This window comes from Protopterus annectens, chromosome 7.part0 (assembly GCF_019279795.1).
Source record: "Protopterus annectens isolate FY-2018-M chromosome 7.part0, PAN1.0, whole genome shotgun sequence".
NCBI classification, from domain to species: domain Eukaryota; kingdom Metazoa; phylum Chordata; order Ceratodontiformes; family Protopteridae; genus Protopterus; species Protopterus annectens.
In genome coordinates, this window is record NC_056739.1 from 1688375886 (window position 1) to 1688390211 (window position 14326).

The window sequence follows — 14326 nt, forward strand, 5'->3', positions numbered from 1 at the left end:
TTCGGAAACCCTTCTGGCAGAGGTTAAGGCCACCAAGAGTATGGTCTTCCAAGGGCAGTGTTGGAGAGAGCAGTGTTTGGCTGGTTCAAATGGTGGCAGTGTCAATTTTTCTAGGACAAAATTAAGGTCCCAAAGAGCCTGAATGGGCTTCCTTGGTGGCCTGAGGTGTAGTGCCCATCTCAAGAAGAGTTTGACCTCTAATCTAGATGCTAAAGCTGGTACCAGGGGCAGGCAAGCTGAGATGGCAGATAGGTGGATTCTAATGGAGGAGTAATTTAGTTGGGATTTCATAAGGTCAAACAGGTAGGACAAGACCATTGGAGGCTCTGCGGTCAGTGGTTGTAGGTTGTTTTTCTGACACCATATGGAAAATTTCTTCCACTTGTAAGAGTGTTCCCTTTACCTGTGTGAGCAGGTCCATTCTCTGGGGTAACTTGTGGTGATTGCCCTTGTCTAGGTGAAACAACACGGGGAACTAATGCTGCCTTGGCCAGTACGGAGTCACCAGAAAGATTTGAGGCTGTTCCTTCTGAATTTTCAGAAGGACTCTGAATGAGAGGGAAGTGGGGGAATGCATACGCATACATCCCCTTCCAAGAGATTGATAGGGCGTCCACCTTCCAAGCCTCTGGGTGTGGTTGCCCTGGAGCAGAAGGTCAGGAGCTGTTGATTCATAGGGGAGGCGAACAGATCCACATTCGGAATGCCCCAATCGATGGACTTCGTCCAGAAACACTTCCCTGTTCACCATCATTCGTGAACATGGTCATGGCTCTGCTTAAGGAATCTGCTATCACATTATCTGCAGAGGGGATATATACTGCTTGGAGAAGGATTTGTTTCTCCAGTGCTATTTCCCAAGTCTGCATAGGAGGTAGGACCCCCCCCCCATTTGTTGACATACCACAACACAGTGGTGTTGTCTGTGTATCACCTCAAAGTGCCTGGGAGAAGTTGACCCTTGAAAATATTCAAAGCTAGTATCACAGCTCTCATTTCCTTGATATTGATGTGATCTTTTTGTTGAGTGGGGAGTGCATGAACTACTCACTCTCCAATGTCTTGGGGTTGCTCCCCAGCCTGTGTCTGAAGCATCTCTGAATAAGTCTTGGTGTGGGGCTGTGGGCTGCAGGGGCAGGCCCGGATTTGACAATCTGGGAGATCCACCACTTCAATTCCTTGGACAGGCAAGGAAGTATGGGGATCTTGAGCTCTAGAAGACGTAGGTGCTGTTTCCAGATATTTCTCAGATACCACTGAAACTTTCTCATGTATGGCCTTGTTAGGGGGACCATGGGGATAGTCAAGGCCATGAATCCTAAGATCCTGAGGAATTCCCTGGCAGAGATGGTTTTGAGGGGAAGGATTCCTTGGAAGAAAGAAGCAAGGGTCACGATATTCTCTGGTGACAGGCAAGCCATCATTTCCCTTGTCAGAATCCGACATTCTAGAAACAAATGATCCTGAGACTGTGTCAGGGAGCATTTTTTGTGATTTTTGGTGAATCTCTGACCTGTAAGGAGGGACATGGTGAACTGCAGGTGCTGCAAGGCCATGTAACTTGAAGCAACCTGGATAAGGATGTCATCTAGATAGGGAAAAAAAGCTCTATTCCCTTCGTCCTGGCAAAAGCCATGACTGGGGGCCAGACATTTTGTAAACACTCTTGGGGCTGTAGAAAGATCAAATGGTAAAGCACAAAACTGACAGCATGCAGAATCCACTGAGAAGCAGAGGTACTTTTTGAATACTGGGTGGATGGGAATGTGCAAGTAGGCATCCTTTATGTCCAAGGACACTAGGAATGCCCGAGGCAGAATGAGTTAAAAAAGGGTGGGGGGAGAAAGCATTCTGAAGGAGGGGACTTGGAGGAAGGTGCTGAGGTGGGATAGGTCCAGGATGAGCCCCCCAGGGACTTTCCTTCCTTGGTACCAGGAAAATTCTTGAGTAAAATCCCTTCCCTCTTGCAGACGACAAGATCACTTGAATGGTTCCTTGAGCAAGAAGTTCCTGCAGGATTGGAAGGAAAAGTGAGATTTGGTCTCTGGGTGGGGAAGGATGCTTTTGGGAAAGGGTCTGGTCTCCCAGGTCATGAAGCATTCATGTTTTATGAGACACAGGACCCAGGGGTCCTGGGTAACCTGCTACCAAGCAGGAATGGAGAGGGAGAGGTGCATGGAAAGAGGGATGCCTAGGTGGAGGGCCTGGTATTCAAAGACTAGCAGGCTTTCCCTGAAAAGACTGTTTAGAGGGTGGAGTAGAGGAGAGAGACCTGGAAGAGTGCCACTTCTTCTGGTCCTTTCTAGGTTTAGCTTGCATTCTCTTAGCTGAGGACCTAACAAAAGAAGTTTAGCTGGGTGGAACTGGGGAGACAAAGATATGTCTCAATTCCTGCAGTTCCTTGCTATTGATCTGGAGGGTGTTAGAGTTCAGCGGCAGCTGACCCAAACAGGTTTTTGTTACACAAGGGGGCATCTAGGAGCTTGTCTTTTATGTCATCAGGGAGAGGTTGCAATTTTAACAAGGAGAACCTCCTGATGACAGATCCAGAGGCGGCAGCCCTTGCAGATGTTTCTACAGGGGCATAGCTGCACTTGGAGTGTTTGGTCACCTGTGTGCAGGCGTTCAGGAGAGAGGAAATATTGGCTTTAGCAGGAGAGTCAGTGAGTTCTCCCAGTTGCTTGGTCACATCTTCCAAGACAGCCAAGGAATACTTGCCCATGTGCATCTGGTAGTTGACTGCTCTTACTGCTAGGGTGGCAGAAGAATAAGCTTTCATTCCCAGATGTCCCAACATTCTGCTCTCTTTATCAGAGGGCAGTAGAGAGGTGGACTGTAGTAACTTTAAGGTTTTTGTCAGTGGTCACGGAAATAACTGCAGGATCTGCAGAAGGGGCTTTATACAGGAAGTTTGTCTCCTCGGGCACCTTATAGAATCTGTCTGGACGCTTGGGTGCTGGGGGCTGTGAGTCAGGGTTTATAGAAGCAGCCAAGAGGGCATACAGAAAAGCAGGGTTTAATGGGGGCACAGCAGCAGGGCTGGAAGACTCCAGTTGTAGGAGTTCATAGTATCTCTTTTGAGTCTCAGTGACCTGACTGCTGTCCCATTTGAAAAAGTTTTGCATTTTGGTGATGGTCTCACCAAAGGTGAGGTCCTCACCAGGGGAGCAACGTTGGGTTAGTGAAATAGTCATAAAATATAAGTACTGTTTATATAGAGGCATTTATGCATGAACTTATATACTTATATATTTATAATATGTTTATATATTTTTATATACATATAATGAAGTAGAAATTACTCTAAAATGAGTGAGGTTTCATAAAATTGCTTTTTTAAACAATGCTTTCATGAAGCTTTTCTTGCTGCTAGATATATGATTGTGTATAGTAATGAAGGAAACTTAATTGTGAAATTAGGGGATGGTGCATCAATAATTCAATTAAATGTTGCTTAAAAAGGGTGGTGTTTGTTATGGAAAACTGTATTCCAGGAGAAGGCGAAGGCCGAGGTACCAGAATTAAAGAACTTTTCAAACGCACAGCAATTGTGTTCTCATTTTGTATATCTTGGGTGAAGGCCTGCCAATCCGGAGGCTGTTCGACAAGTGAAGCAGGCAGAGGCTGAGAAATATGTTTAATTTTCTGTTTTCTCTTCTTATGGGTGTCTGGAGGATAGGATTCAGAAATGCGGTGGAGGGTTGGAAGGCTGGACACAAGCCGACACTCCACTACATCAGAGACTATGTCTTCATGTACTATGATTTGTGAGATGCCACACGGACCCTCAGATATAAGCCTTGGTTCCCTCTCAGCAACCGAATCGGATGCCCGAGATTCCCTCCAGGATGTGACCTCAGGCAAAGGAGAGATTTCTTCCGGGCCTTCTGCTGAAGGATGCTCCGAGGACTCCAGCTTGGACTCCGGGTCTTCAGTAGCCTTTGTCAGCAACAGCTGGAGTGGAGGGCGCAGCAGTCTGTTCTGGCCTACTCTTTTTGGCCTTCTTGACTGGGGGCTCAGCCGAGGGTTCCTACGGCGGGTCCATCCTAGAAGCTAGACGTTTTGAGTCTCTGATTTTCAAGGTATAGTTTAAGGCTGCAAGACTGCTTCTGAGGGTCTTGGGGACAATGGCCTGACAAATACTACAGGTAGTATGGTCGTGTTCACAGCCTAAGCAGAATAGGCAGAGCTCATGAGAATCCTTATGTGGAATTTGCCTTCCGCATCTATACTTTCCCTTCCTACCTGACATGCAACCCAAAACAGTAGCAAGTAACAAATACAAAGCCCATAAGGGGTACTTATCTGATGTTGGATGAAGAAAATGCTTCTACTGGCAACACGACGACCAGAACTGGCAGTCAGACAGATGGCAGTAAAGTTCTGAAGAGGTGCATGCTGACATCCGCTTTATATATGACGTCTGTTTACAACCGACGTCCAAGAGAGGCGCACAACGTCACTAGCACCCTAGTGGTAGCATTTAACTTTTGTATAATGGCTAGATGTGCGCGAGTTCAGTAGAAGCAAGCTCTTTGATGTTATGAATACAGCAGCATATGACTAGAAGGACATCTAATTGCTATCCTGGAAGGGTGGAAATTTCTGAAATTGTTTTATAGCTTTAAGATGCTGCGACAGATCTTAGCAAAGCTCTGGGTGTGTATTGTACCACAGTCAGGTGACCAGATGTAATGTCGTTCTATAACCAGCACTGAAATTATTCTTTAGATATTAGTGAGAGATATGATGGAACTTGTGCAGCAGCACTTTGTCTTCTGGAACCTGACAGGAAAGATCTCTCACAGATATCACACAACCTCACACCTCATCTGGCCTTGCAGTAGTAAGCAACTCAACGCACTTAATCTTGCCTTTCTTTAATAAGCAACCAGGGAATAGTAATTCTTTAGATTAGTCAGGAAGATATAGTGAGATTAGTTAAGTACTGTTTTTCTATATCTGTGTGAATATATCCAACTGTGCTATTTTTTTATATCTCCTGTGATTGAAACTCTGGTGTTTATTATAACCAGATGCTCAGCATTCTCAAGTTTTCTATTTTATTATTTATTATTAAATATTTCTATACCTTTCATTGTGGCTGGTCTTTCAGAGAATACTTTTAACATCTTGAGAGTATTTATGCTTATTTTAGCAACACTGCGTCCGCTCCTGAAAGCCTTGTTGCATTGGTCAGACTCTACCACTTGTATTAGTATTAATTTTACTCAGTATAATTGGGTTCCCTTGTAAAAGCCTTAGAGTAGCTGACTGGTGGCAGCATAATTAACATAGCCTGGGCAGAGGGGACACAGCTGGTAAATCTATGCCAGCCTTTCCCAGCTGTATCTGTGCGTGTGAAAATCAAATATTCAAGTGTGTGTGTCAGCTACTTGGAAAAGGCACACAGAACTCCAAAGTGGTCAGTGTAAAGTCTTGTTTGGGGCTTGGAGAAAGAAACAAGAGTCCAGCCCCAGGTCTGGAGTGTGTTCCCTTTGTGCTCTTGATGGAAATTGTGCTTGGTGCAGAGAGCTGCATCTGAAAATACTATACAAACCTATTTTTGCTTCAAGTGGCCAACCCTCACTGGTGTCAGTGGTGAGTATTGAGGCACCATGATTACTGGCCTGAAGTAGGGACTGTCACAGGGACTAACAAAGGTTTATGTAATGCAGAATATGGGGAATCACAGAACAAAGAGAGTAACAACTGTAGATTGCTACTTATGAAGACGGATGACCATCGCAGCCCTCCATTCACCTGGCAAGTAAACCTGTTTTGAGGCTGTAGCTGAAGAGTGCCTCAAGTGGCCCTGCTAGGTCATGTTTCAGGCAATTTTGAAGGCAACTGGGGGTACAGTCAGGTGTCACCAAGACCTACTCCTTGTTGATAGTTTTGAGGGATTTCACTGGGGATAGTGGGAGGTAAAATTAGATTCAGTATGTCACCTTGGTCAGTGAAAGTTGTAGCATTTATGACCAATTCTGCACAATGCTGAGTGTTCCTGACATAGATGAAGAAAACCTTCTGACTGTCCTTTGCCTGGGAGGCTATCTTGACCTCATAATTGGCTTTGTTGGCCTCTATAACTCATTTTAATTTCTTATTTGAATCAAAGAGCACATCTCTGTAAGAGCTGCTCTTTCTACTTTTAGCCATGGCTGTTTTCTTTTATTATATACACTGTTAAGGTATGGGATTCCACCAGTGGGGTTTGTTTTTGGTAATAGATTTGGGTTTACTAATGGTAGGTACAGTAGCCTTAATGCAGCCATTTACACGTTTGTATAGGGTTTCTTTGAATAATACATAGGTAGCTGTGTTAGCAGGGCTTGGTGGAGCTGTGAATTTTGAAAACTATTGCTTAACAGAATGTAGTTTGTTTTAGAATAGTTTCTAACTACTATAGGTTTAATGGGTCTTTATGAGTTAATTTTTATTTCAAAGGAATCAGCTTTGTAGTTTGACCTCAGCAATGAGGACATGACACTGGGGAGGGTGCAATGCTCTCCCATGTTGATGAGTATGAGGTCCGGTATGTTTGACCCTTTGGATGGGAAGTGCACCCTCTGGTCCAGGGTTTTCCTGTTGATAAAGTCCAGAAAATTTAGTGCCTGTAAGTTAAAAGCATTAGAGGGGTAGTTAAAGTCTCCCATGAATAGGGTTATTTGGTTGGATTGTGAGTGCCTCTAGTAGGTCTAGGTAAGAGCTGGCAGCTTTACAGGTCATACAGGGTGACCTGTAGCTGGCCATAACATGGTAAGCAATCTTGTGTATGGAGACTTGGGCAAAGATGAACTCCAGGGCATCATCCTGCATAAACAAACTGGAGATTTATTTGTTGCTAATGTACAGAGACATCTCTACCTTTAGCCCCTCTCTATGCTGTTTTTGGCTTATGTGTGTAGAAGGGACCATAGCCTTGCACTGCCGAAGTATATTTTTTGGCTTTAAACCAAGTTCACATTATCTAGTGTGAGAAGAGCTTGTAGGGTGAGGAGTTTTTTGTTTAGGTTTCCAGCATTGAGCAGTAACACCCTTAAGATTGTTTTGAGCTTTTTTGCTATGTTGATAGTTTTGTCACTTTGACATAGACTAAAAAAGGCTCTATGGGGGGTGGGGGGGGTGGATAAAGTTTTATCCAATATCCAAAAGCCCAAGGGGGAACAGGTGTAGACCATTCTTAGCAAACCAACATGGTCTGTTAACCAAGTCCCTTCCTACGCAGACAGATATTGGATACCGCTGGAGTGACACCAAACACTAAACCAATTATTAAAATCAGTAATTTTTGGTTCATACTGTGGTACCATCCTTGGTGAAGGTGAAATGCTGTTCATTGCAAGGCATGTACCTGTCTGTGACACATTCAGAGAGAAGCACAATGTCTTCTTTCTTATAGTCCAGTGAGGTACTTCTCAGGTCATTTACACCCACACAAACTGACAGAATCATAGTGGCACATGTGGTGCAGTGACTTGAGTGCATGAATGATATTGCACAGACTAGCTCCAGATAGGCAACTAAACATTACCTTCTTGGCCAGCCTGGTGAAAGGGGCACCTGTGTATCATACAACAGAATCACCTATGGAAAGCTACTAAGTAAAGTGCTTACTTGTCTTATAGCCTTTGTTCTTAGGGGATCATTGGGTGTAGGCTTGTATGTGGTTTTGCTCTTGGTGTGTGTTTTAGTGATTGTTGAGCAAAGGTGTTGCTATTTGATGCATTAAGAAGTAGTTTGATGAAGGTTTCTTTTAAGTGCCTCAAACTTAAGAAGGTCTACTGTGTGTGGTGAGCAGTACATGTAAAGGATGTAGTGTGTGTGTTCTTGACAATGTTGTATATGAGCAAGATTTTTGCCTCTAAGGAAGTTACGTATGTACATCTCTCGCATACTGTGCTAGTTTCTTTAGGGATTAAAAGGTTGTCGGAGTACAAGAGAAAATTGTTACATTGTCTCAGAATGTCCACATCTACCGATTTGGCCAAAAAGACATCATGAAATTGCATAACCATGTTGTTAGGGCTGGGATATTATGGTTTAGGTAGTTGGTTTTACAAAGGTCACCTGAGTGGTGTTTAGGGTTAAGGCTAATTGTTAGATAGTGATATGATGTGGTATTAAAGCTGTTCAATGCGCTAAACTAGACGCCCTAAGCTTAGCTTCATGCAAAGCCTTTCTATGTTACAGGTTAAAGTCCTAAAAACTAGCTTACAGGTAAATTTTACAAACTAAATGTTTGCAACTATACAGGCACTACCAACTGCCGCTGTGCAGTGAGTGTTTCTAATTTATAGCTGCTGAAAAATAATTCCTGTGCCCTCTGGCCAAAATACAACTATACTTTGAGCTCTTTAGAGTGATTCTCAACTCAGAGAGACCAGGAAAACACCTTCTGGCACAAGATGAATGATTCCGGAATTTATAAATGTGAAAGTAGTCCTCAAGTGCAGATTAACATCAAATAACTAAGTCCTTAAAAAGCTGTCTGGCTAATGAAATAATCTCGCTTTAAGCCTCCATGTGCATTTCCCAACTTGGACAGCCCAGGCCGTTTTTCTAATGTCACTTGAAATGGTAGTCCCAGGCTTCTTAATGGCCAAAAATGAACAGCTACCACAAACAAATTAACAACTAGCTACAAGTAATTACAAGGTAGTTCAAAGGCAGAGAAGCAAACGAGGAACACACACACACAAAGGAAATTTTGAAGTACACTATCAGTCTAAGAGAGGAGGCTTCCCAGTTTCATCTGTCAGTACTTGTCAGTGTTTTTGTTTTAGTACTTCTCTCTCTCGCCGGCAAACCATTAGATTCCTCTATCTTGACTCAAGACGGGACCCATCAATAAAGCAGCCATCGGGGTTCTTTCTTTTATGCCCCGAGTTCCTTCCTAAGCACTTTATGTCACCACAGTGCGATCTGTAAAGCTGCCACATAGAGGCACTTGCTTTCTCACATGTGCCTTTTCCCATGTTAGCATTAAAACTTTGTTCCCCTCAGGCATGAATAGTGCAAACAGACCTAATCACATCTTCCTCCACTCCTCACCAAGAGCTGTGTAGGCAGATGTTGGTGACTCACTCCCACCTTCCCCAGCCAGTTTAAACCCATGTCATCTTTTCTGTACACAAGGCTAAACTGTACACCATAGAGATAATTTTCTTTCAATTCTACTTTGCAAAAAAATGTTAACAAATTGGGATACTAAAATGGTAAAAAAAAAAAGTAACTTCCAATTACAAATATATTTTAAGAAAATGTTTTTCCTGAATTCATTAAGAGCCTGCTCAAAAGCAGTACATTTTGGCATTAATGAAGAACCTGTGGCACAAAGACAGCAAAATAAAAATTAAGCAGGTGCATGACAATACATATACAATAATATACGATTTTTGTATGTGCTTGGTGAAAAGCTATCCCTTGGTTCTTTTTGTGTTTCGACAGTTTGTTTGCCTTTTTGGATTCGCAGTGTGTTATGGCTAACGAGGGAAATGTTGTTTCGCAGAGCTTACTTTTCTCACAGGAAGGAAATGACTTGAGCAACAGTTTGGATACCCATTCAAACGGGGTAGAGGCGAAAGCCGACGGAGACCTTACAACTCTCATTCAGGTCTTAATGGGTAGGATGGACACATTCACTCAACGAATGGACAAACTTGATAACGCTCTTAATTTAAGAGCTAACGGACATCATGCGAGGCATAATGAAGAAGCTCACCCTGGGAACGACGGAGATGTACCAGTTCCTAGTTTGAGAGCTAGAAGCCAGCAACTTGTTAGTTCAGCTTCAACAGCCTTATCGGACTTGAGTGACATCCCTGCTGGACAAGGGCACATACCAGCATCGGGGAATACTGCAACACAAGGTACTGTTACTGCTCTGAACGATTCCGTTCCTACGGTATCGTTATTTTTAAATAGAAAAAAACTTTTTTTCAGCCCCTGGTAACATAGGAACAGGGGCAGTTAATGCAGATAATACTGAAGATGTTAACTCTAATAACATTGCAGAGCTCATTGGAGATTTCGACTACAAATTATTTAGATGCAAAAAGTTGCAGCTCGAAATCTCTTATTTAACAGATTGTTTGGATAAGAGAATTGTGCCTAAAGGGTTGAGGCAATGGAGGTTCCCGATAGGCATAGAAGAAGGCTCGGATTTTCATAAACAACTTTTATCTCTATTCGACCAGCATAGTTTTGAATATATAGGTATGCTGATCGACCACTATGCACAACAGGTGGATGTATATAGAAATGAATTAGCTGGTTTGGAGCAGGAAATTAAAAACAACTATGATTTCTTGCGTTACAAATACGACTATTCCCGGGTGTTCTCTAGTATCGATGCCACTATCAATAAACTGTGCGATAATAAGAGAAAGAAAATTATGAGAGATTTAAAGCAATATGCTGATAACAAGGCTTATCCAAAGCCACCACAGGTTAGTCAACCAAACAAAAAAGTTAGGGGAGCTGGGCCTAACTTAAACAGGAAAAATGCGAGCAATAATAGTAATAACATGTACCAGTTGGACACGTTTTTGGAAGGAGGACATAATAACAATGACCCACTTAATGATGAAGATGAAGAAGTGGATTTAGATGAAGATCAACAATTACATCATGTACCTACTCAAAGGGAATGACAATGGGCGAAAGCAGGGTGCATCTACCAGTAAGGCAGGACAGTCACAGACAGAGCATCAACAGGGTTTTGGACTGGCCCAGAACCCTCGACAGAGGAACCTGAGGTCGAACAACAACAGGATGACATTGAGGAACAAACAGAACCAGAACAACAAATGATGATGGATTTTAGTCAGCCAGTCATTGTAAGCAGTAATGAGGGGGATTTTAAGATCTTTAATTATACCACCCTCAATATTTCTATGGCTATGGCTGACTTTTTTTCTAAAGGGCTGTCCTTTGTACCTGATACCCACATGGATATGGTTAAAACAATTGTGGATCTGAAATTATATGTTCGCAAGTTAAACTTGTTGGCTACTTGAGGTAAAAATTCTGCACTTATTAGGCCATTTAGAATAGCCAGTCTGTTTAACCCTCCACTAGTTAACAACCTTAAAACTTTCGAAAAATCCTGTGAGCTAGATTTAAGATGTTTGGCTGGAAGCATAGTTAACAACAAAAATAAAAACAGCCTTAATATAACATCTGAAGAACGTGATTTCATAAAATTAATACAGGATTGTAAAGTTCGAGTTATGAAACCCGATAAGGGGAATGGGCTTATTTTTATGAACCAAGTTGATTATATCAACAAACTTACTACTCATTTGAACAATGGCCCATATGAAATAACTAGCATTAGTGAGATTAATACAGCATATAACAAGGTTAGGTCCACACTTGAGGATCTATTTTTGGAAGAGTTTATCGACATGGAAGTTCATTCCTACTTAAATATGGTAGCACCGAGAATGCCCACCTTCTTCGGAGCCCCCAAAATTCATAAATCCATCAGTGACCCCCCTTTTAGACCAATAGTTGATGGCAGGGGGTCTATTCTGGTGGCCTGTGCCAAGTATGTAGACAGCCTTTTAAAACCTCATATAGAAAAGGAGATTCAGATCTGCAAGGACTCATGGGGGTTCCTAGAAAACATTAACAGGATACCATTCGACCCTACCTTAAGCTTTTTGACTGTGGACGTTAAAAATTTATATACTGTCATCCCACAGCAGTTAGGGTTGAATTGGGTTAGGGAGTTCCTAGAGTCAAGACATGTTGAACAGGACACTATCTACATAATTGAGACTTTATTAGAATTGGTGTTAAAATACAATTTTTTTAGTTTTGACAATTTGGTATACAGACAAGCTTCTGGGGTGGCAATGGGCTCACCTTGTGGGGGTTCTTTTGCAAACTGCGTAATGGCCCAATGGGAAAACACCTTATTGTTTAAAAACCTCCTTTTTAAGGAGCATGTCGCCTGGTACACAAGGTACCAGGACGACATGTTCATGTTATGGAGAGGCTCCCGGATATGGTGACCGCATTCATAGATAACATTAAATCTATGACTAATTTCTTGGATTTCACATTCGAAGTGAATGACATTGAAATCAATTTTTTAGATATACAGCTGAATAAAGATATCCATGCTGCTAGGTTCATCAGTAATATCTATAGAAAGCCCACCTACTCCAATGGTTTCCTTCACTTTGGTAGTTGCCACCCTCTCCATCAAAAAAGAGCGGTTGTTAAAGGGCAGATGGTGAGGGCAGCACGCATGATCACCAAAGATGAAGATTTCCATGATGAATGTAGCAACCTGACTAGGATGTTTTCTAATAGGGGATATCCCGATTCACTCATTTTAGAGATTTCATCTGAAGTAAGGTTCAAAAGAGAATCTGGACATTTTAAGCCCATCCTCAATAGAAAAGAGTTGAATAACACAATCAACCACGACATTGGGGTTAACCATAACAGAACAGATAATGAACCAGTCTTGGGAGTTAGGTTTCTGTGCACTTTTTCTATAGATCATCACTTCATAAGGAATATCCTACAGAAAAACTGGGTAAGCATAATGGAAGACACAAACCTGCGCCAACTGTTAGGCGCAACACCTAATATAACTTTCAGAAAAGGCTTTAATTTAAAGGCTCTTTTGGAGATGAACAAACATACTATTTTTAATAAGGTTAAGGGTATGACCAAATGCGGGTTTTGCAACCAATGTAAATCCGTACAGGAAGGCAGTTATGTCACAATAAATAATGTAAAATATAGGTTATCTGGCAACTTTACTTGTTCCTCTAGGGCAGTGGTTTATGTAGCAACCTGTGGGCGATGCCCTGCTTTCTACATAGGAAAGACTGAAAGGGCATTGCACAAAAGAATGTATGAACATCTATATGCTATTTCTAAGAGGGACATGAATAATGCATTAGCTTACCATATTGTTCAGAACAATGACCATTTTTTCAATTTCTCTGTCTTAAAGCAAATTAAGGCACAAGCTAATTCAGGTCCATGGCAACTAATATTAGAAAAAGAAGAGTTGCTATGGCAACTAAGGACGGCCGCACACATTTATCCAGGCCTGAATGAAGCCATATCGCTTACCTGTATTTTGAAGCTTCTGACCCTTAAGAGATAAGGTCTTGTTTTGTAAATAGCATAACATGGTAAAGAGAGTATTGTCACAGAAACATATAGCAATAGTCTTTTTAAAAAATAAATAAGTATTTTCAAGCACGCTGGCTATGGTTAACATTAAATTGGGAATTTTGATGTCAGCTTGTACCGTTTGCGGTCCAGGGCGGGCGTTAATGGTTCTTAATAAAAACATTTTTTAACACCATTAGTTGAACATAACAGTTTCAATTTTACTTTCAATTTAAATATAACGAAACGGAAGACAAACAAGGTTTTTTAATCTGCTTGAACACATCATGCCCACGCATTTCTTTAAATGGCTAGAAAAGTTTTTGTTGGCTTATGTGTGGTAATAATTTATGGTGGTGGTAGTCGCTGAACTATGGATGGGCATGTAGTTTGGCTGACTAAGTTATGGCGTTTTTGATATGATTCCGTTTATGGAACGGAAACTGATTAGGTATCATTCTTATCACAATAGCATAAACCCAATGTGTTTCTACTTTAAAGAGTACTTTATGGTTTTATTTATTATTTTTTTATTTTTTATTTTTCATTTATTATTTGTTTTTTATTTGTATATTGCATAGTATAATAACATCCATTAATGTTTGTAAATAAAAGAGTTGTGAATTTATTACAAATGATGGGGCTATTAAGAGCAGTATTTTTAAATAATAAAAATGGGGTAATATTGTTGATTTGTTTTTAAACAATGGCTTTTAATGTTTTTAACATTCAAGCAAATTGTTAAGGTATTCATTTTAATTGAAATGGCAGTTTGTTAATTGAGTAATTGACACCCTATTTAATGGGGAAGCTGTAGCAAGTGGATGTTTTATTTCTGTCTGAAGAAGGAGAGATACTAATCTCTCCGAAAGTGCTTGTGCGTAATAAAAGTTCTAACGTTACAGTTTCGAATAACTGTTGCTTCATTTACATTGGGATATCGTATTTGGTATACAATAATATACGATTTTTGTATGTGCTTGGTGAAAAGCTATCCCTTGGTTCTTTTTGTGTTTCGACAGTTTGTTTGCCTTTTTGGATTCGAGGTGCATGACAATGCTGGATAAATAAGACTGCCTGTTTCGCACACCTAAGTAGGTACTTTCCAAGACCAGCATTAATTTTCCTATGGGAAAAAAGACATTTGAGGAAAACAAAGCCATACATAAATGGAATA

General features: G+C 41.3%; 1 protein-coding gene across 1 annotated transcript in view; it reads right to left on the bottom strand.

Annotated features, from left to right (window-relative positions):
• Positions 1 to 14326, bottom strand: part of TICRR (TOPBP1 interacting checkpoint and replication regulator) — a 3405639-nt gene that overhangs the window by 647280 nt on the left and 2744033 nt on the right. The window lies entirely within an intron of this gene.